This window comes from Bos indicus x Bos taurus, chromosome 15 (genome assembly GCF_003369695.1).
Source record: "Bos indicus x Bos taurus breed Angus x Brahman F1 hybrid chromosome 15, Bos_hybrid_MaternalHap_v2.0, whole genome shotgun sequence".
NCBI classification, from domain to species: Eukaryota; Metazoa; Chordata; class Mammalia; order Artiodactyla; family Bovidae; genus Bos; species Bos indicus x Bos taurus.
The window spans coordinates 34,544,951-34,569,305 of record NC_040090.1 but is presented as its reverse complement, the minus strand read 5'-3'; the positions used below and the strand labels follow the sequence as shown (position 1 = coordinate 34,569,305).

General features: G+C 37.2%; 2 pseudogenes; both read left to right on the top strand.

Moving 5' to 3' along the window:
* The first annotated feature begins 1,816 nt into the window (after positions 1–1,816).
* LOC113904934 lies at positions 1,817–2,766 on the top strand (annotated as a pseudogene).
* A 15,823-nt stretch (positions 2,767–18,589) lies between these two features.
* On the top strand, positions 18,590–20,850 carry LOC113905192 (annotated as a pseudogene).
* The last annotated feature ends 3,505 nt before the right edge of the window (positions 20,851–24,355 follow it).

Genomic DNA, 24,355 nt, shown 5'->3' with positions numbered 1-24,355 from the left:
TAAAAAATTTTTCTCAGAACTGAAAATTGTGATGTTGAGGGTGTTTGTAGAGGACTGAACTAAATTCAGTGGATTCTTGCTTTTAATGTGAGAGCATGGAAAGTGTGGATTACACATTCCTGGGGTGAGAGTATTTTTCTTTAGTTGGATTTCTCATTGTTAGTCTTCAGTACTGACCTTTGGGAAAGCATACTTTTTCACGGCTATGTACCAAATGCAGAGGCTCAACGAAGCATAAAGCTGGGAAGAGCAAGTTTTTCATTTATTAGCAAGCATAGCTGGTTTGGAAAGGGGTTAAAGCCTTAAGTGAACAAATCTAGCTGATGGTGAATGAACTAGGTAGTTAACTTGCATACTTTTGATTTCCTTTGGCTAAAGGTAACTCATACTTCTCTATCCAGAGATAGGCGAGGTGTGATTGCTTCAGTGTTAGTTTTCTTTCTTTTTTTTTTTTTTTCCTATTTGTCCCTAGTCAATTTTCAGCAAGCTAGAAAACTATGGATTCTACACAGGGCAGCTCTTTGTGAAAGTGGTTTATTTTGTCCACCGGAGAAAGAGTTGGGATTGAAAAATCAAGTGGTGCCTGTTTCTTGCCCCACAGAAAACACAGTTCCTATAATAAAATAGAGGAAAGAAGCTGCTGTGAGGAGCTCGGCTCCTAACAGGATCAGAGCTTTGTACAGGAACTCCCATGAATTGAGACTTCTCATTTTGTTTTATCAGAGTGCGTATATGTCCTATTTCAGGAAAAATAAAACAGTCATTTACAGAAGAGAGTCAGTCTGTATCTTAAGCGTTTTAATAAAAAGTTAAAAAAAAAAAAAAAAACTGGAAATAGAACTGCCTTATGATCCAGCAATCCCACTGCTGGGCATACACACTGAGGAAACCAGAAGGGAAAGAGACACGTGTACCCCAATGTTCATCGCAGCACTGTTTATAATAGCCAGGACATGGAAGCAACCTAGATGTCCATCAGCAGATGAATGGATAAGAAAGCTGTGGTACATATACACAATGGAGTATTACTCAGCTATTAAAAAGAATACATTTGAATCAGTTCTAATGAGGTGGATGAAACTGGAGCCTATTATACAGAGTGAAGTAAGCCAGAAAGAAAAACACCAATACAGTATACTAACACATATATATGGAATTTAGAAAGATGCTAACAATAACCCTGTGTACAAGACAGCAAAAGAGACACTGACGTATAGAACAGTCTTATGGACTCTGTGGGGGAGAGAGAGGGTGGGAAGATTTGGGAGAATGGCATTGAAACATGTATAATATCATGTATGAAACGAGTCACAAGTCCAGGTTCGATGCACGATACTGGAGGCTTGGGGCTGGTGTACTGGGACGACCCAGAGGGATGGTATGGGGAGGGAGAAGGGAGGAGGGCTCAGGATGGGGAACACATGTATACCTGTGGCGGATTCATTTCGATATTTGGCAAAACCAATACAATATTGTAAAGTTTAAAAATAAAATAAAATTAAAAAAAATAAAGGTAATGTCAATACACATTTTGATGATTTTATCACTCTCTCACATTTTGAAAAATCAACATATCATTTTAAAAGAACATGTCAAACAACAAAGAAATTAATTGTGAAAATGAACAGTATCACTTGAAGTATTTGTTTAAATAGCTTGAGGTTTATGTGTTTTATTGAAATATGTTACGCTTTATTTCTGCAGGTGTAATTAACAGGAAAATTGTCCAGGTTTCAAGATGCTTGAAAATTTTTTGTGTGTGGCCAGTAGAAAAATTTAGAAACTGATTTGTGCTGTGTGCCCAAATAATATTTTTATGGAGCTTATGAACAGTAGCTGGTTCCAGCCACCTACTCTCCTTTTAACAGGCATCCCTGGACTGGAAGCTGTGCAAATATGGATTTCTATCCCACTGTGTATCACATACCTAATTGCCCTCCTAGGTAACAGCACTATCCTCTTCATTATCAAAACCACCTCCAGGCTTCACGAACCTCAGTACATCTTCCTGTCTATGCTGGCAGCCACACATGTGGGTCTGTCTTTATCAACTCTGCTTACAGTACTCAGTGTCTTTCTCCTGAATCACAGAGAGATTGAATTCTACTCCTGCCTAACGCAGATGTTCTTTATCCATACCTTCTCCTCCATGGAGTCAGCCATCCTGCTGGCCATGGCCTTTGATAGATTTGTAGCTATTCATAACCCACTGCACTACACAGTAGTCTTAACCTATTCTCGGATTATGGGGATGGGGCTTGCAGCCATGATTAGGGGTGTGGTGTTGATGGTACCTTTGCCAATTCTGCTCAAGCGATTGCCCTTCTGCAAGGATGTCATTCTATCACATTGTTATTGCTACCACCCTGATGTTATGAAGCTGGCTTGTGGCCCTATCACAGTCAACATCATTTATGGGTTGTCCCTTGTCCTGTGCTCCTTTGGAGTTGACTCTATGTTCACTGTCATTTCATATAGCCTAATTTTGAAAACAGTGCTGGGTATTGCCTCCAAAGATGGTCAGCTCAAGGCACTTAATACTTGTGTTTCCCACATTTTCACTGTCTGCATCTTTTATGTGCTACTCATTGTGCTGGCTCTAATTCATAGGTTTGGTTCACATCTCCTCTTCTTCATGTCACCATGGCCAACCTCTTCCTCTTTTTGACTCCTGTTCTTAACCCCTTGGTTTATAGTCTGAAAACAAAACAAATAAGGTTTGCAGTGCACAAGATATTCAAGAGCAGGAAAAACTTGCTCACATAATCAGATATGAGTTACATTAAAAAGCTAAACTGATAAAAACAGAGAGTAGAATGGTACTTGGCAGGGACTAGGGAGATGAGGAAATAGGAAAACTTTGGTCAGACTGCACAAATTTCTAATTATGAAATGAGTAAATTCTGGTTATCTCATGTATAACATGGTGACTATAGTTAACAATAATGCATGATATACTTGAAAATTGCTTAGAATACATTTTAAGGGTTCCCACCACAAAAAGGAAGTGATAATTATGTAACTGTGTAGATCACAGCAAACTGTAGAAAATTCTTCAAGAGATAGGAATACCAGACCACCTGACCTGCCTCCTGAGAAATCTGTATGCAGGTCAAGAAGCAACAGTTAGAAGTGGACATAGAACAGACAGTTTCCAAATTGAGAAAGGAGTACATCAAGGATGTATATTGTCACCCTGCTTATTTAACTTATATGCAGAGTGCATCATGAGAAATGCTGGGCTGGATGAAGCACAAGCTGGAATGAAGATCACCGGGAGAAATATCCATTGATATTTCTGCCTCAGATATGCAGATGACACCACGCTTATGGCAGAAAGCGAAGAAGAACTAAAGAGCCTCTTGATGAAAGTGAAAGAGGAGAGAGAAAAAAAGTTGGCTTAAAATTCAACATTCAGAAAACTAAGATCATGGCATCTGATCCCATCACTTCATGGGAAATAGATGGGGAAACTGACAGATTTTATTGTTGGGGGTTCCAAAATCACTGAAGAAGATGGCTGAAGCCATTAAATTAAAAGACACTTGCTCCTTGGAAGAAAAGTTATGACCAACCTAGACAGCATATTAAAAAGCAGAGACATCACTTTGCCAACAAAGGTCCGTCTAGTCAAAGCTATGGTTTATCCAGTAGTCATGTATGGATGGAGAGTTGGACTATAAAGAAAGCTGAGAGCCGAAGAATTGATGCTTTTTGACTACTGTGTTGGAGAAGACTTGAGAGTCCCTTGGATTACAGGGAGATCCAACCAGTCCATCCTAAAGGAAATCGGTCCTGAATATTCATTTGAAGGACTGATGCTGAAACTGAAACTCCAGTACTTTGGCCACTTGATGTGAAGAACTGACTCATTTGAAAAGATTCTGATGCTGGGAAAGATTAAAGGCAGAAGGAGAAGAGGACAACAGAGAATGAGATGGTTGGATGGCATCACCGACTCAGTGGACACGAGTTTGAGTAAACTCCAGGTGTTGGTGATGGATGGGGAGGCCTGGTATGCTGCAGTCCATGGGGTCACAAAGAGTTGAGCACTACTGGGTGACTGAACTGAACTGACTGAATTATGTGATACAATGGCAGTATTAACTAACTCTACTATGTAATAATTTTGCAATATATAAGTGTATCAAATACATACATTATATGCCTTATACTTGCAGAATGTTATATGTCGATTATAGTTCAATAAGACAAGGGAAATTTGTTTTGTGATTTTCAAAAAGAAGGAAAAAATAAAAAGCCTAAACAATAGAGTCAAGGGCACAATTGGCAGACAGCAACAGAGTCATAATAAAGTTCATGCTTCTTCAACCACAAAAATGGATATATTCAAATACAAATTTTATATAAAATAAATTATAAAATACAGATAAAGTCAATGTCCAAATAGGAGGCAGACAAAAATATGTCATATTGTTGGAGTGCAAAACAAAGAGATGATTTCACCTGCACTTTAAAAACTTTCCTTCAAATTGCACTGTAATTGTGATATAAGATCCTCATATGAGATAATTAATCCCTAGATAAATCTGATTTAGCTCTATCTAAAAGTAATAATGATATAAATGTAGAAGTAATCTAGAGATTAAAATGGAGCAAAATTCATGATAAAATAGATTAGAATTGACAGATACCGTGAGGTAAGGGCCTTGGAGAAATTCTTGATGAAATAATAATTGTTTGCCAGGCAAGCAAATACACCTCATTAAGTGCATGCTAAGTCGCTCAATTGCAATCCTCTGGACTGTAGCCTGCCAGGCTCGTCTGTCCATGGGATTCTCCAGGCAAGAATACTGGAGTGGGTTGCCATGCCCATCTCCAGGGGATCTTCCCAACCCAGGGATTGAACTCTTGTCTCCTGCACTGCAGGCAGATTCTTTACCATAAGCCACCAGGAAAGACCCTAGTTAAGTGATACTTATACTGTTCTAAGAAACAACTGGATGACTTATTGTTTCATGTCAAGAATACTACTCTTTCCACTCCAGTAAGTCATTTACAGGCCAAAAAAGAAGTAAATGATAATTAAAATATTAAAATGTGAGGCTTTATAAAGATATGCTCAGATTATTACTAAATTCCATTTATTATTAGGAGAGGATAAATGCTTCAACACCATGCAGACAACCCTGGCCAAATACTGAGATTAGAAGCTTGGTTTTTGTCTTCTGTCTTTTAAAAAAAATTTTTTTTGTATATGTATGTTGTGTTAGTTATTTTAGATAAAACTTTTAATTTTAATTGTGCTTACATTTTTCTATTTGAGAAACTGAGAGGCCATGTAATACATATTTTCTCTTGTTTGGTTGGTTTTTTGGGTTTGTGATGATCCAAACATTTGTTCTGTACTTTTTTAATGGAATTTATGAAGAGAATTTTATCTCTTCTCATTCTCTAAATTGCTTTAGCACACAAGAATTGGACCTCCAACTGGAATTTAAGGAGTTATAACTCAAGTCTTTGGTGATATATTGTTTTGTTTATATCTCATTTATGGGGAAAGCAGGATCTTTTGTCCCTTCAAAGCAGACTAAAACCTATAAACTCCTATCTTCATTTGCTGTTGTAGTAGGGGGTCTGTATTTAAGGGTTACTTCAAATGTCACTTATCTTTTTGAAGATATTGAAAACCATGAATTGTAGGCTTTAAAATGACAGTATGGAATATGAATTACATATTTACTCTTTAATTAATAGTTATAAATTTTAGAAGAATGCTTAAAACTGTATATGATTGAAACTATAATAAACTAAACTATCTACAAAAGGATGGAGGATGATACCAAGTCTGATAATAAGTGTGTTAGGAGTGTGGAGATTGTGAGTGATTCATATACTATCAAATGTTCTAGACTTTTAACAAACCTGTTATGTTTGTTAATATTTGCCCATCTAAAATTTTAGTTATGTTATTTGTAATAATTTAAAATTTCCATACATTTACATTTAAAATCTTAAGTTAAAAGTCTGTGAGCAGCCTACAGTGGTGGGAAGAGGTGGGAGGTGCGAGGAGGTTTAATAGGATGGGGACATATGTGTACCTCTGGTTGACTCATGTATGCCAGAGGCCAATACAATATTGTAAAGCAAGTATCCTTCAATTAAAAATAAATAAATTTACTTTAAAAGTCTGTGAGCCTAGTTTATAAAGATTCTAATAATATCACATAGTAAAAAATGTCATAAGTAACACCTTTATAGTCTTTGATCTATGTCAGGACATTTTAAAATATGAAACAAACTCTGTACTTATTTTAAAGGATTATTGCAAAGGGAGGAAAAATTGATCAGTGGAGACAAAATAGCTCAGCTAATCATTTATGAGATTTAAAAAAAAAGGGAATTTAAATGGTGTGTGTATGGCCTTGTCATAGGTAAGGAAGACAGCATCACTAAAGCTCATCTGCGTCATACGGGGAAGGGTGGTTCCTTACAGTAAGCTGCTTCCTAGACTAAAAAAGTTAAAGAACTCTTAAACTTTGCTGTGTGCAAAGTAATCATGGGAAACCTCACAAAAATGCAGTTGGAAAGCCAAAAGGGGCAGCTCTCATGCTTGATGTCAATACAGATCCTGACCTGAAGATAGGCTTTGTGTATCTGGCAGGAAGTGACAGTAATTTATTATTAGCAGGAGGAAGAAATATTTTCTCCTTGCCTGGCAATAGCTCAGTCAATGAAGACTGTTACCACTTAGCCAATAAACAGCTGCTATACTACAAATTCCATTTCCTCCAATTATTTTTGTTTTTAATACTCCCCAGCCCTGGCCCCAACTTCCCCTTCTCTGTAAAAGTTTCCTCTCTTGTGCTTTATGGGGATTGCATGTTGTTTGCCATAATTTCAAGTGCGTGTGTGTGCTCAGTCGTGTGTGTGTCTGACTCTTTGCAACTCCATGGACTGTAGCCCTCCAGGCTTCTCTGTCCATTGAAATTTCCAGGCAACAATAGGGGAGCAGGGTGCCATTTCCTACTCCAGGGGATCATTCCAACCCAGGGATCAAACCCATGTTCTTCTGTGTCTATTACATTGGCAGGAGGATTCTTTACCACCAAGCCACCTGGGAAGCCCTTAATTCCATGTAACCAAATTGCAATTCTTTGTTGCTTCTGAATACACCAGCTTTGCTGGTAAAATAACTGGTTACTTTATTATTTTAGATTAACAGCTGTATTTCATGGTCACTGGGCTCAGATAACATGCATGCATGCTCATTCTTATCTGATTTTTTGGGACCCCATGGACTATAGCTCACCAGGCTCCTCTGTCTGTGGAACTTTCCAGGCAAGAATATTAGAGTGGATTGTCATTTGCCAAATATACTATACTCTTTATATATAGTAATGCATTACTACTCATAAATACCCATTTTATAGATAAGCAAACAAAGGCACATTTCATTAAAATAATTTGTTAAAGGACACCAAATTGCCCAAGTTTAATGGAGCTTTGACCCCAGGCAGTATGGCTACAAAATCTTGGCTTGTATTATTGAACTCAGTGACTCTGTAAACTCAGTTTAAAAACTTGGACTTATATTTTTAAACATACAACAAATAGATTTCATGAGCATGGACAATGCATTTTTTTTTTTTTTTTACATTTAGCAAGTTCACAATTTTGTAAGTTCTTATGTTCTTGCTCAGTTGCTCAGTCATGTCTGACTTTTTGCAACCGGATGGATTGCAGCATGCAAGGCTTCCCTGTCCTTCACCATCACCTGGAGCTTACTCAAAACTCATGTCCATTAAGTCAGTGATGCCATCCAACTATCTCATTTTCTTTCATCCACTTCTCCTCCTGCATTCAATCTGTCCCCAGATCAGGGGCTTTTCTAATGAATCAACTCTTATCATCAGGTGGCCAAAAACTGGAGCATTAGCTTCAGCATAAGTCGTTCCAATGTATATTCGTGGTTGATTTCCTTTAGGATTGACTGGTGTGTTCTCCTTGCAGTCCAAGGGACTCTCAAGAGTCTTCTCTAACACTGCAGTTCAAAAGCATCAATCCATTGTTGATCAGCTTTCTTTATGGTCCAACTCTCACATCCATACATGACTTCTGGAAAAATCAAAGCTTTGACTACATGGACCTTTATTGGCAAAGTAATGTCTCTGTTTTTAATATGCTATCTAGGTTGGTCATAGCTTTTTTTCCAAGGAGCAAGTGTCTTTTAATTTTATGGCTGCAAAACCATTTAATTATATGGCTGCAGTGATTTTGGAGCCCCCCAAAATAAAGTCTGTCACTGTTTTCCCATCTATTTGCCATGAAGTGATGGGATCAGGTGCCATGATCTTCGTTTTTTGAATGTTGAGTTTTAAGCCAGCTTTTTTACTCTCCTCTTTTCACTTCCATTAAGAGGCTCTTTAGTTTTTCTTCACTTTCTGCCATAAGGGTGGTGTCATCTGCATATCTGAGGTTATTGATATTTCTTTTTTTTTTTGAAGATTTGAATACTTTAATCATTATTATTAATATTTGTATCTACTTGGACATGATAATATAGGAGTTATATCTTTATTTTATTTTTATTTTATTTTATTTTTAAACTTTACAATATTGTATTAGTTTTGCCAAATATCGAAATGAATCCGCCACAGGTATACCTGTGTTCCCCATCCTGAACCCTCCTCCCTCCTCCCTCCCCATACCATCCCTCTGGGTCATCCCAGTGCACCAGCCCCAAGCATCCAGTATCGTGCATCAAAACTGGACTGGCGACTTGTTTCATACATGATATTATACATGTTTCAATGCCATTCTCCCAAATCTTCCCACCCTCTCCCTCTCCCACAAAGTCCATAAGACTGATCTATACATCAGTGTCTCTTTTGCTGTCTCGTACACAGTGTTATTGTTAGCATCTTTCTAAATTCCATATATATGTGTTAGTATACTGTATTGGTGTTTTTCTTTCTGGCTTACTTCACTCCGTATAATAGGCTCCAGTTTCATCAACCTCATTAGAACTGATTCAAATGTATTCTTTTTAATGGCTGAGTAATACTCCATTGTGTATATGCACCACAGCTTTCTTATCCATTCATCTGCTGATGGGCATCTGGGTCGCTTCCATGTCCTGGCTATTATAAACAGTGCTGCAATGAACGTTGGGGTACACGTGTCTCTTTCCCTTCTGGTTTCCTCAGTGGGTATGCCCAGCAGTGGGATTTCTGGATCATAAGGCAGTTCTATTTCCAGTTTTTTAAGGAATCTCCACACTGTTCTCCATAGTGGCTGTACTAGTTTGCATTCCCACCAACAGTATAAGAGAGTTCCCTTTTCTCCACACCCTCTCCAGCATTTATTGCTTGTAGACTTTTGGATCACGGCCATTCTGACTGCCGTGAAACGGTACCTCATAGTGGTTTTGATTTGCATTTCTCTGATAATGAGTGATGTTGAGCATCTTTTCATGTGTTTGTTAGCCCTCTGTATGTCTTCTTTGGAGAAATGTCTATTTAGTTCTTTGGCCCATTTTTTGATTGGGTCATTTATTTTTCTGGAGTTGAGCTATAGGAGTGGCTTGTATATTTTGGAGATTAGTTGTTTGTCAGTTGCTTCATTTGCTATTATTTTCTCCCATTCTGAAGGCTGCCTTTTCACCTTGCTAATAGTTTCCTTTGTTGTGCAGAAGCTTTTAGTTTAATTAGGTCCCATTTGTTTATTTTTGCTTTTATTTCCAATATTCTGGGAGGTGGGTCATAGAGGATCCTGCTGTGATGTATGTCGGAGAGTGTTTTGCCTATGTTCTCCTCTAGGAGTTTTATAGTTTCTGGTCTTACATTGAGATTTTTAATCCATTTTGAGTTTATTTTTGTGTATGGTGTTAGAAAGTGTTCTAGTTTCATTCTTTTACAAGTGGTTGACCAGTTTTCCCAGCACCACTTGTTCAAGAGATTGTCTTTAATCCATTGTATATTCTTGCCTCCTTTGTCAAAGATAAGGTGTCGATATGTGCGTGGATTTATCTCTGGGCTTTCTATTTTGTTCCATTGATCTATATTTCTGTCTTTGTGCCAGTACCATACTGTCTTGATAACTGTGGCTTTGTAGTAGAGCCTGAAGTCAGGTAGGTTGATTCCTCCAGTTCCATTCTTCTTTCTCAAGATCGCTTTGGCTATTCGAGGTTTTTTGTATTTCCATACAAATTGTGACATTTTTTGTTCTAGCTCTGTGAAGAATACCACTGGTAGCTTGACAGGGATTGCACTGAATCTATAAATTGCTTTGGGTAGTATACTCATTTTCACTATATTGATTCTTCCAATCCATGAACATGGTATATTTCTCCATCTATTAGTGTCCTCTTTGATTTCTTTCACCAGTGTTTTATAGTTTTGTATATATAGGTCTTTAGTTTCTTTAGGTAGATATACTCCTAAATATCTTATTCTTTCCATTGCAATGGTGAATGGAATTGTTTCCTTAATTTATCTTTCAGTTTTCTCATTATTAGTGTATAGGAATGCAAGAGATTTCTGTGTGTTGATTTTATATCCTGCAACTTTACTATAATCATTGATTACTTCTAGTAATTTACTGGTGGAGTCTTTAGGGTTTTCTATGTAGAGGATCTTGTCATCTGCAAATAGTGAGAGTTTTACTTCTTCTTTTCCAATTTGGATTCCTTTTACTTCTTTTTCTGCTCTGATTGTTGTGGCCAAAACTCCCAAAACTATGTTGAAAATAATGGTTAAAGTGGGCACCCTTTTCTTGTTCCTGTCTTTAGAAGGAATGCTTTCAATTTTTCACCATTGAGGATAATGTTTGCTGTGGGTTTGTCATATATAGCTTTTATTATGTTGAGGTATGTTCCTTCTATTCCTGCTTTCTGGAGAGTTTTTATCATAAATGGATGTTGAATTTTGTCAAAGGCTTTCTCTGCATCTATTGAGATAATCATATGGCTTTTATTTTTCAATTTGTTAATGTGGTGTATTACATTGATTGCTTTGCGGATATTGAAGAATCCTTGCATCCTTTGGATAAAGCCCACTTGGTCATGGTGTATGATCTTTTTAATGTGTTGTTGGATTCTGATTGCTAGAATTTTGTTAAGGATTTTTGCATCTATGTTCATCAGTGACATTGGCCTGTAGTTTTCTTTTTTTGTGGGATCTTTGTCAGGTTTTGGTATTAGGGTGATGGTGGCCTCATAGAATGAGTTTGGAAGTTTACCTTCCTCTGCAATTGTTGATATTTCTTTCAGCAATCTTGATTGCAGCTTGTGCTTCATCCAGCCTGGCATTTCACATGATATACTCTACATATAAGTTAAATAAGCAGGGTGACAATATACATCCTTGACATATTCCTTTTCCAATTTGAAACCAGTCTATTGTTCCATGTCTGGTTGTAACTGTTGCTATTTGACCTGCATACAGATTTCTTAGGAGGCAAGTGGTCTGGCATTCCCATCTCTTGAAGCATTTTCCACAGTTTGTTGTGATCCACACAGTCAAAGGCTGTAGCATAGTCAACGAAGTAGGTATTTTTCTGGAATTCTCTTGCTTTTTCTATGATCCAATGGATGTTGGCAATTTGATCTCTGGTTTCTCTGCCATTTTAAAGCCAGCTTCAACATCTGGGATTTCTTGGTTCACAAACTGTTGAAGCCTAGCTTGGAGAATTTTGAGCATTACTTTGCTAGTGTGTTCAGTTCAGTTCAGTTTATTAGCTCAGTCATGTCTGACTCTTTGCAACCCCATGAATCTCAGCACGCCAGGCCTCCCTGTCCATCACCAGCTCCCGGAGTTCACTCAGACTCACACCCATTGAGTCGGTGATGCCATCCAGCCATCTCATCATCTGTCATCCCCTTCTCTTCCTGCCCCCAATCCCTCCCATCCTCAGAGTCTTTTCCAATGAGTCAACTCTTCGCATGAGGTGGCCAAAGTACTGGAGTTTCAGCTTTAGCATCAGTCCTTCCAAAGAAATCCCAGGGCTGATCTCCTTCAGAATGGACTGGTTGGTATCTCTAGTATTCTTGAAGAGAGCTCTACTCCTTGCCATTCTATTGTTTTCCTCTATGTCTTTGCCTTGTTCATTTTACATTGAAGTATAGTTGATTAACAATGTTATGATAGCTTTAGATGTACAGCAATGTGATTCAGTTATATGTATATATGTATTCATTCTTTAAAAATTCTTTTCCCATTTGGTTGTTACATAATATTGAGCAGAGTTCCTTGTAATATACTATAGGTCCTTGGTGTTTACCCATTTTAAATATAGCAATGTGTACACGTTGATACCAAACTCTGTAACTGTCCCTTTGCCCTCCTTCCCAACCCGCATGATCATAAATTCATTCTCTAGTCTGTAAGTCAGTTTCTGTTTTGTGAATAAGTTCATTTGCATCATTTCTTTCTAGATTCTGCATATAAGAATATTATATGATATTTCACTTTGATTTACTTCAGTCAGTTTGACAATCTCTATTTCATTCTTTTTAATGGCAGAGTAATATTCCACTTTATATATGTACCATGTATTTATCCATTCCTCAGGGACTCACATCTATAAATGAGAATCTATGATAATCTTCCATTCATTTTTGTTCTAACAGTCTATGTGTGCATGGCTCTAAAGGAAAACTCATCAGTAACTGAATTGGTATATTTTTGTCTATTTTGGGGGATCTTCTTTAAACAATCTTGAATTCTTTAATCTATCCAAAAGAAAACTAACTAGCATGCTTTAAATTTTTCTGTCAAAACTGATCTGGCTCAACTTGCATTGTCTCAAATGTGTGACAGTGTTTTTCACATTGAGTATAGTTGAGATTGACGTTTTTAAAGAAGGTTCTTGAAAAACATATTTTTAACTAAAAATAATAAGTCCTAATCTTTTGATACTATTCCATTCACACAGGCATACACTCTCAGACACATGCACACACTCAGACACAGCACTAAATCTTATTGTGATCTAGCTACTTCCATTATCTCTTCACAGAAATGTTTAGACACTGAAACTGTTTTCTCTGTATAAAGAAAATGAAAGAATATTTTTTTCTGGCCTGATTTCTTTTCAATTTTAGTGCCCCAACCTTATTCTCTGAGGAATTCTGTGATCTCCTAAGACATTGTAAGACCTGGCCAATCCTCAAGGGATTTGGAAGGCCAGATGGCTTTTTAACTAAACTTTTCCACCTGGAACATGCCCCAACAGTGCCAAAACACTACAGCATGTGAATAAATGCTCCAACCATTGTCCAGAGTTCAGCTACCCTGCCGTAGGTGCTGTGGCCCCAAATGTGACCTAAGACTTTTCTGACTAAACTTTAAGTGTGGAGACCTGAAAGCAGTAATTTATTATAACTCAGAGGAAGTTCACAGGAAAAGGTTGGCTAAAGCTGAAAAGAAAAGTGTTCTCACAGTGGCTGAATTTAAGGTCAGTGAACCATTAATATTGCTTGTGCCCTTAGAGTGCTTCCTCTCATGATTATCATGTTAGACTTTATTTTTCATGTCTTCTCACATCCTGAAGTACTGTTTTGAAGCTGATATCCTTCCTATTTTTTGAATATCTCCATTTCCACAAGCTCCCATTATTCACTTTCTCCTTTTCTCAAATATTTTTATCTTTCCCAGCATTAATTCTCTAGCATGGAAGGAACAGATACAAAGTTATCTAAATGTTAAATGTAACATAAGTGATTTATGATAGTACTATCCACCCTCTATTATGAAAGGGAGGCAGATTCTCACATTCTTTATTTTGTAGGAATGTTTGAGGATAACACATAGGATGAGAGTTACTAGGTAGTTTAGTCTTATTGCTCCTTGTACTGGGTCTATGGAGGCATTCTGCCACTTCCAACAGCAAGTAAAGTCCTTCCTGTCTTCCTACCACAGGACTAGTTCAGAGAGACCAATGCTCCACAGCTCTAAAATGACCTAGAAAAAATACGATTCTGTACCTAAGCATCTTCTTTGTTTCAGGTTCCCCAAGGGAAATTATATGATACACCGTATATTTTCTGAAAGTATACTTTAGGAGAAAAAGCAAGCCCTCCTCTGTGTGTATTGTGCAGCATGACAAATGACAAGAGTTGTGAACTTGAACAGTGCAGTTGTTCTTTTGTATTCTACAGTGGAAGGACTTCACAAAACTAGGGCTTTGAAAGGAAGATGTCCTTGCTTTCCAAACCCCCTCTTTCCTGCTAAGCCCTATCCAACCTTCCTTCCTTGTTACCGCTCTCAGCTTCCAACAGTGCACTCTCTGCTTATCTGCTTAGTTTAAAGCTTTACTTTAGTGGCAGTATGATAGGATCCCTTTGGTTCATTTTACAGGGAACAAAATGGTTAAGCTGCTAACCAAGATCACAAGTCTAATATATTATAGGAGTGGTGGGAGCAGGAGTTTGATTTGGGGATTTCTGATTCCAGAGCTTAAGCTCTTAAACTCTATTTCAAATTGTCTTTTTTATTCCTGCTATCTTGCAAAACTGACTCATTGGAAAAGATCCCAATGCTGGGAAAGATTGAAGGCAGGAGGAGAAGGGGACGACAGAGGATGAGATGTTTGGATGGCCTCACTGACTCAATGAGTTTGAGCAAGCTCTGGGAATTGGTGATGAACAGGGAAAGCTTCCATGCTGCAGTAGTGGGGTTGCAAAGAGTCAGACATGACAGAGTGACTGAACTGAACTGATGTTGCAAAAAGCTAGTACTGTTTTTTGCCGTAACTTATATAGTTTACATTTTCCACCACCAGTTTTGCACTACCCATTCACTTCTAGACACTGCCTCTCATACTTGATTTCTGGTGCTCTAGTCTAAAACCACTTTTACCCACAATCTTTCTAACCATCAGCTACAATACAGGGGATTTTTCAGTTCTTCAGCTTCAATTATAGAATAGTTGTCTTCAATAATAATTGAAACACTCATTTTTTTATTCCTGGGAGAGTTGGTATTCAGTTCTCTTTTAATCTTTTAACTTAATACTATTATTTCTTAATAGAAATAGTTGATTACTATTGCTCTTTTTCCTTCTCCAAATTCCTGAAAACTACATCTACTAACCAATTTTAGCCCTAATTCTCTTGACTAGCCTTTCCATTATAGATATCATTTATTCCTAATTTTAGTGCTAGTTCTCAGGGCAGGCCTCCCCAAAATACGGCACAATGGCATATTGATTATTTTGAATTAAAGTTACTTGAGAAACAGGCAGTGTAAGAAAAGCTTTCTCTCTGTCCCCGAAAGCAGGAAAGTCTCTCATGTGAAAGGTACTCTTCCCCTACCAAGAGATATTCTATCACCAGAGATTGGGATTCAGGGTGAGAAGCCCATGTTAATAAAACTTTCCACTTCCTTTTTAATTTACTATCCCAAGCCCAAACTCTGTTTAGATTCTTTACTAATTAAGCAGTCAAGGCTAAATTTCTTTGCCCTGTCAATTCTTCTCATAGGTATTGTTCCTTTGTTTAAAAAGTATAAAAGCTGCCGCCGTGGCTACTTCTTATGCCCCATATCTATTAGACCTCTATGCATACTAAATTTTTTCTTGTTAATCTGACTTGTCAACATTTAATTATTAGAATGGCAAAAAGAACCCAGGAATCAAGGAGGGGGGGAAATTTCCCCTCCTTGACAATAGCTATGACCTCTGTGTGAGTGATGTCCCTTTTTCCATAAACAAGCTCTACCTCTGCCCAGTCCAGTCCTTCCAATTCTCAATAAGGCACTAGAGATAATGCTAGAAAGAAATGATTGATACAATGTTTTTAAAATGGACTTTTTAAATCAAACCCTCTCTCTGAGAAAGTTTAGTTCTTGTTCATGAACTGCCTAAAATGTCTTTTCATGTCATTCTCTAAGCCCAGAAACCAGGCTCAAAATTTTGGTGTAAAATGAGAGACAAGGAACTTCTTCCCCTTTATATTGTCAATTGAATCCTGTTCATTTTTGTTGCTTGTTTTGTTTTTCCTCCACTTAAAAGTGCCCTTGTCTATGTCTCTTTCTGGTGGATCAAATACAATTGTTTAGGTTCTCACCACTTGACCTCTTAGTGGGTATAAAAGTAGCCAAGAAGTTTGCAGTAAATCCAAGCTGTCTTTAGCACTGATGATTTTGCATTCTGATACTCAGTAAACCCCTAATTATACCACATCCTCTTTACCCCAACCTATGGTTTTTAACAAGACACTATACCGTCTATTCTATCTTATTTTTGTTTCTTTTTCAACTCTTCATATCATTCAGAAGCATACTCCTTGTGCCCTGCCCTAATAAGTCTTATTCTGATGTCTATACTTTTGCTATATTTGCTTGTTCATTTTTGCTTTTGTTTATATCTTTGCTCTTATAAGTCAGTGAGCCTGGAATTAGTCAGCCTGGAACAAGTGATTTCACTTGTTCTAATTAAAATTTTTCATCACCCAAATACAAGCTCATATTTGATTCTCTCCTTGAATTCTGCTATGACTCTACAACTCCTTATTTAGTACCCTTTCACTGTATACCTACTATTTGTATTTATTTTTTTATAACTTAACAAGGGTGTTATTGAAAAAACAGAGTAGTAGGACAGAAAATTTAGGTTCTAATACTGACTGACTCAAAATCACATGGCCTTGGGAATTTGTTTATCCCCTAAGTCCGTTATGGAGAAGGAAATGGCAACTCACTCCAGTATTTTTGCCTGGAGAATCCCATGGACAGAGGAGCCTAGTGGACTACTGTTCATGGGATCACAAAGAGTTGGACACAACTGAGTGACTAAGCACACACAAGTCTGTTAAGAAGATTTTAGTTTTTATTTTCCTTTGTTTTTATTTTTAATTTGGCTTTGAAACAATAAACCCAGCCTCCTCTTTGTTGGAGTGAAGTCATTATCAAATAAAATAATGATTGATGAAAAACTACTGATTAAAGTTCTGTAAATAACATAGTGAGAGATCATTTTATAATGTCTTTCTTTGTTCCTAGTTTTGAATTGATTCATCTTTTCCCCAGTGTGTCATACTCTGCAAGAAACTTTAGAGAAGGGCTCATAAGTTGTATATCATCTGTATCACCTAGAGATCCTGTCAAATAAGTGCTCAACAAATATTTGATAACTCTGTGTTACTCAGGTTTCTATTTTTCTGTCTCTAACTGTACTTATTTGAAAGGGTTTTGGTCACAAACAGTTGCTAATTTATTTCTCTTTTATCAATTTTGTCTATTCCAATCTTTCTTTATTGTTTCTTTTGTTTATACAATTTGTTTCTCTCTCTTTTCAAGCAAGAACTTTCATATCCCAAGAAGTAGTCATGAGTACTTGTTGTATGATTGGAGACTATTCAATTCAAGTACAGAAAAGAAGACAGTGGGGTAGATAAAAGCTATGATCTGCATTAAGCATACAAATTGAATAAATTTGTATTTTTGAGATTTAGGTAGAATGTATATTATTTGTTAAGTGCCATTATGCAGAACAAATAAGTAGCTGATAAGACATAGGCAACATTAATAAGTTATAGTAAATATAGATAGTGGCTAAGTTGTAGGTCATGTTAAGACATGCTAAATACAGAATATATGAAATATATGATAGAACAAACATGTTATTTCTAGATAGAAAATGAATACAAAAAAATCAGAAGTATGATAATAGCATGCCTAGAATGACAGTTATTTTATAAATAACTAAATCAGTCACCCATTAATAACATCAATTGTGGTTTTGCTATGGTCGCCATGTTCTCAGCCCAAGAAATATGGAAAGAATTTATGCATGTTGGGCAGCCTTATTGGTGAAAAGTTAAAGCTGTAGCCATACATACATGCTATTGTGTGCCTGATAGAGTGAGCATGAGTGTTGGCTCCAAGGACTTTTCACTTGTGGGGTTACCTTGCTTAGACCTCACCTTGTCTTTCTAACACCATCAGCAGAGAGACAGGACATATGAATATCGCATAATCCAGCATTCAGGTACTGCAGGCTTTGTTTCCCATTTGTACACTGTTTTAAACGTGTTAATAAATCCCATCTTTACCCTCATTTCCAATGCATTGTTTTGTTTTATTTTATAAAAGAATTTTTTTGGTGCATACTATTTTTAAAGTCTTTATTGAATTTATTATACTATTACTTCTGTTTTGTTTTTGTTTTGTTTTGATTTTTGCCACAAGGCATGTGGGATCCCAGCACCTCAACCAGGGACTGAACCTTCACCCCCTGAGTTAGAAGGCAAAGTCTTAACCACTGAACCACCAAGAAAGTCCCCCACTGCATGTTTTAAAATGACTAAATTAATCATGTCATTTGTGAATCTTCCATTTGATCTGTGAGATCTTTCTGTTTAAAATCCTTTGGCATAGTTTACCTGGCAGTGTTTGGATGCTACCAATGCATCAACAAATATACTCACAAAACAGTTATGAATGACCTAAAAATACTACATAGGCTTTTTGAATTAAACTAAATTCAACCCTATTCAATCTTCTCTTCATACAACAGAATTTACCTTCCTCTGCCTCTAAATTCTTTCTTCAACTACGGAATGAAACTGAGTTAACTTTACTGCTTGACTTTCTACACATACTCTCTTTTTTCAGGTTTCACCATCATGTCTATGCTCAACAGCACCCATCATCAAACACCCTTCTTCCTTCTGTCAGGAATCCCAGGACTGGAGGCATCTTATTACTAGATCTCCACCCCATTGAGCATCATGTATGTCACTGCCATCTTGGGGAACAGCATCATCATTCACATAGTACACAAGACTCCCAGCCTTCTTGAGCCTCAATATGTATTCTTGTCCTTGTTATCCACCACTGACATAGACATGTCTACACTGCCCACTGTTTTTAAAGTCTTTTTTTCAACCATCAAGAGATTGAGTTCCATGGTTGCCTGGCTCAGATGTTCTTCATCCACACCTTCTCTTTCATGGAGTTAGCCCTGTTGCTGACTGTTCTTTGACCATTTTGTAGCCATATGCAACCCACTATGCTACATCATAGTCCTGACTCCCTCCTGCATTACTCAGATGGGCCTGGCTGTTGTGGCTCGAGGGGTAGCACTGATGATCCCCTTGCCCATTCTGCTCCAACAGCTTCCCTTCTGTAGGAATATTGTTCTATGCTACTCATTCTGCTTCTACCCTGATGTGATGAAGCTGGCATGTGGGTCTATTTATGTGAACATTATCTACGGGCTGGCCTTGATACTCTGCTCCTTTGGGGTTGATTCTGTCTTTATTGTTCTGTCTTATGCTCTAATCTTGAAGACAGTTCCGGGAATAGCTTCCAGGGAAGAATACCTTAAGGTGCTCAACACTTGTGTCTCCCACTTTCTCACTGTCTTGATTTTCTATGTCCCACTTATTGCCTTAGCCTTGATCCACAGAATAGGCAGGTACCACTCCATCATCATGTCCAATATTTTCCTTTTTCTCACCCTGCCGGGGTCCAGCCCCTGCTGATCCAGGGTATTCGAAGGAGAGACAGCGTCGGCGAGGATCAGGAAACAACTGCTTAATTAAATGTTAATTAAGGATATAAAGAGTAATAGCATGAGGATAGCTCAGTGAGGAAATTCAGTGGAGAAAAGCGGCTGAAATAAGGATAGCTCAGTAGGAAAATTCAGTGAAGAAAAGAGGCTGAATAAAATTCCAAAGCAGGGAATTAACGTCACCTACGAAGGCCGCAGGCGTCCTCCCGTTCTCCCAAAGGAGAGGAGACACTAAGGCCTCCCCGGTCAGATCTTAGAAGCCCAGGCAAAATTAGTAGGCTTGACGAGCTTCCCCGCCTCAGAGGAAAAATTCAGCCAGAAGGAGAAAGAAAGAACGACATGGGGAGACCAAATTTCGGTGAACAAGTCCCGCACTTTATTTTCCAAAGTAGTTTTTATATCTTAAGTTGTGCATAGAGGATAATGGGGGAAGGGGTGGAGTCATGCAAGGACAGCAGTTCCTGGTCCTAATCGAAGCCAGGCTTTCAAACTTATCATATGCAAAAGTTCAGGTGATTTACATCATCTTCTGGCCAGGAGGCCTGTTAACATTTTAAGGAACTTATTTTTCTCTAAAGGTGATTATTCCAAAGTCAGGCACCAGCCTCCAAAAAAGCATTGGACAAAGCTGCATTTCTATAGGGCAAAGGTGAGGTGGGCTCAATCAAGAAAAGAATTAACTCAAGGGTCCAAGGTTACTAACATTGAGGCTACTACTTAGATTTCTATACACCCATTATATCAATCAATACACTGCCAAGGACACAGTAGGTAAGGGGTATGGAGACTTAGAAGCAAACATTGGCCCAATAAGTGAAAATCCCGTCACCAATACAATTTCTAATCAATCTTTTAACTACTCAAAGAAATCTGTGTTTAGACAGTTTAGAACATCTCCTGCCTTTCACAGTTGGGAGGCTCTGAACAATCACATGTGGCCGGAAAAACCTATTCAGGCAGGCTAGAGGACTTCCAAAGGAGTTTGTAGGTTGAAACACTGTCACACCCAGGAATTATTAACTGGAGCTGTAAGCTAACTCTTTCTTCAGAGAGACGTAGTGGGGGACAGCCCCCCGTAAAGTCAGAGGTGTAGGTGAAAGCACAAAGCAGAAAGTAGGCAGACTCTGGTTTTGGGGGCAGATGCTCGAGAATTTCGAGGGGGACTCCTGAGGCTCCATCTCGCCTTTGCGTAGGCCGATCCTCCTTCCTCATGACCTTTGCCACGGGCGGAGCTCGCTCCCAGCATCACACCTGTCCTTAACCCATTGGTTTATAGTGTGAAAACAAAACAGATTAGAACTTCACTAGGTAGACTGTTCAAATTTAAGACAAGACAGAACAGAGTAGAAGTATTTTGAGTAAATGATCAAAAGGTCAGGGATATTGTAAAAAGAAACAGGAATAGACATTTATTTCTTGTGTGTTGAAGTCCGCCCTTTGGTATGTTTCTGTGTGATTTTGCTTCCTAGGTGACTCAAAATAGTAAAGAATCTGCCTGCAAAGCAGGAGACCCAGGTTCAATCTTTGGGTCAGGAAAATCCCTTGGAGAAGGGCATGGCAACCAACTCCAGTATCCTTTCCTGGAGAATTCCATGGACAGAGGAGCCTGGAAGGCTCCAGTCCATGGGGTCGCACACAGTCAGACACAACTGAAGGACTATCACTTTCACTTTGTATAATTTTACTACAATCTTTTTGGAAGTAGGAGATTCTCTTTTAGTTTTAAATATTAGATCAACGAATATATTTCTAAAGGTTCCTTCACCTTCACCTTATGTTTCTCTAAAGTTTATGTATCCCTAATTTCATACCACTATCCAGGAGCCCCATTTCAATCCAAACAGTTTGAGAAATATTTTATATATGAGAATCCCTCATACATAGTTATATGGCTCAAATTTGGTTAAAAGTAAGATATTTATATTATTATACAGAGAGTTATTATTTTTGGTGGGTTTGAGATATTATAAAGGGAAATAGTACAAATGGGAGACAAGAGGTTTTATTTTTATATTTTTTATTGAAATCTATTTTATGATTTTTCCTGAAACCACATTAATCTAAACTTAATCTGATACAAAAATACAATAAGAGATTAAAGCAAAAATATAACAAAGCTTCTGTACCTAAAATTTGCCATCTATGTAATCATACTTAATTTTCTCAGGTTGTATTAAATTGGATTTCACATTAATTTGAGGATAAGTATGTATCAATTACAGAGAAGGCAATGGCACCCCACTCCTGTACTCTTGCCTGGAAAATCCCATGGACAGAGGAGCCTGCTAGGCTGCAGTCCATGGGGTTGCTAAGAGTCAGGCACGACTGAGTGAATTCACTTTCACTTTTCACTTTCCACTTTTATGCATTGGAGAGGGAAATGGCAACCCACTCCAGTATTCTTGCCTGGAGAATTCCAGGGACAGTGGAGCCTAGTGGGCTGCTGTCTATGGGGTTGCACAGAGTCGGACACGACTGAAACGACTTAGCAGCAGCAGCAGCAGTATGTATCAATTAAAATAAAATCAGGACTCTATAATTTATCTTCTATGTATCCAGGGAACATGGTGAATGACCATTAATGTGCCTCAATGGAAAAGGAGTTGATACTGGTATCTATTTTCTAAGAACATTGCAAGAAGAAATATGCTATGCTACACATAACTTACTGAGTATGCTTACCACAATGTCTGGTATATAATAAATGTTCAGTAAATATTAACCAGTATATTACAAGCTAAAAATATGAAAAGGACAAGGGTCAAGCCAGGATTTAAAGATAAATATAAAAGAATAAAGTCTTTATTGCTCAGATTGTGATATTAAAGATGACCAGCAAATAATACAGTTGCTCTGAAGTTCAAAGACATATTTAGAGGTTCATTTTAATATATGTTTCATATGTTCAAATATAAAATGTATGTATTTGTAAATGTTAAAAAGAATTCAGACTAGGTTGCCTGTTTTATAACTGTGTATATCATATATTTATCTGCTCAGTATCGTCACCTCAAATCAAAGACAGGCATTAAGTTATTTATTTATGCTAATGATGCCTGAAAATTAACTATCACAGAGTAGAGCCAGCTATTATTATTCCATTCACTTTTAATTAATTATGTGGACATTAATTCATGAATCTATGAATTCAATAGTCATGTATAATTGTTTTTACTTATCACCTTCTGTCCCTTTGTTTCTTACACTTTCTCTTGTTCCCCTTTATTTTGTATCTTTACATAGCTATTCTTGGCATCCACTATCTGCCACACATTAGGGGACAAATGAATCAGACAAAATGCTCTCATTTAGATTATTGGTACATAGTGAGTGAGACAACACAGGAATAAAATTTTCATACTTTAAGGCAACAACATGCCATTAAGACAGAACATACCATTAATTGCTTGATTATTTAACTTATACATAAAGCAATTTATAAGTAAACTGAAATGCCAGAATGGGGCACAGATTAAATTAAAGGATCTTAGGGACCAAGCTTTAGCACTCAATGTCATTATGTCCCTTTTTCTTTCTGAAGCTATCCTTCATATCTGCTTCTATCTTGTTTTACACTCATTTTTTTTTCCCCCTAATGTAGATAATCACATAACTGGGGAAGATGTTCTGTAAATGGTTTTGTGTCCCTTCACTGTCCAGTAGAAACAGTGATCTTAAACTCTTTATAGCATACTATGTAAAGGGGGAGAATTTTTTTCTTCAGTTTTTAATCTCTGCAGTTGAAAAGTCAGGAGAGGAATTTATTAAAATACTGTTATTATTGGTCTCACTCAAGCTGTACAACGAGCTAAGGAGTTCCTCAAAGGAAATTTATCTGCAGTCTTCAAAAAAATGGAACAATGCAGAGAAATGATCCCTATTTCCCTATCATCATACTTAAGACTGTCAGAGTTAAAACGCTTTTGAGTGGAAAGACTCAATAAAGAAAAATGTTAAATCAGATTTTAAAACTTGTAGAAACATACTAAGAATCAGAATTTCATTTTATGTTTTGAGGGTACTCATGATATTTCTCAAATGACCTCTCAGTAAGATCAAAGATTATACATTTATATATATTTTACTCCCTCTATTCTGTTAATATATAACAGATTTCAGGTAGATGAATGCTTTTGAAATTGAGATAGATATTAAGTTTCCATGGTCTTTGTTTTCATGATCTTTTCAGTCTTGCAGGCAGAAGTTTCTAATAAACCCAGTCTTCACTAGTTTACTTTACACCTAATTTACATAATTTAAACTGAGTCTCCAATTAATTAATTATATTTAGGTGCATGGTCTGCTGCTGTTCCATGATTTTCATTAATAGAATGGAAGCTATATGAATATTATAGTTTTGCCTTCTGTATGTCTCTGATGTCTTACTAAACATGCTAGGCAAATATGAAAAATATTTTGATTACTTTAGAGATCATTTTGAAATTTACTTAGAACTTCTGTAAATTAGTTTGAAATTCTTGCTAAAGCTATTGTATGTTTATTCATTCCGATTGACAAGTAAGTCTTTTATTTGTTTCCTAAGCTAATTCAGCAAGACAAGTCTTCATTTATTTATGACTAACCTCAAGAGTTGACCCCAAGAGAATAATTCATTTTTCCTTTTGGAAAATTAGAGAAAGGAGTTGAATCCTTGTTTCAGAAGATGAAATGTAGCCCTATATATTCTCAGTACGGAGTGAGAAACCAAACAAAATCCAAAAAAAGTATGAATTCTGAATGAAGTAGGACGATGAGTAAGAATAACCATTTCTCACATTCTTATATATTATTTATTTTCATACAGCTCCTTTATTTTTGGTTAAAAACCATCAGGTTGAGATATCAACTAGTACTCCAACCCTAAGAAATGGCCAAA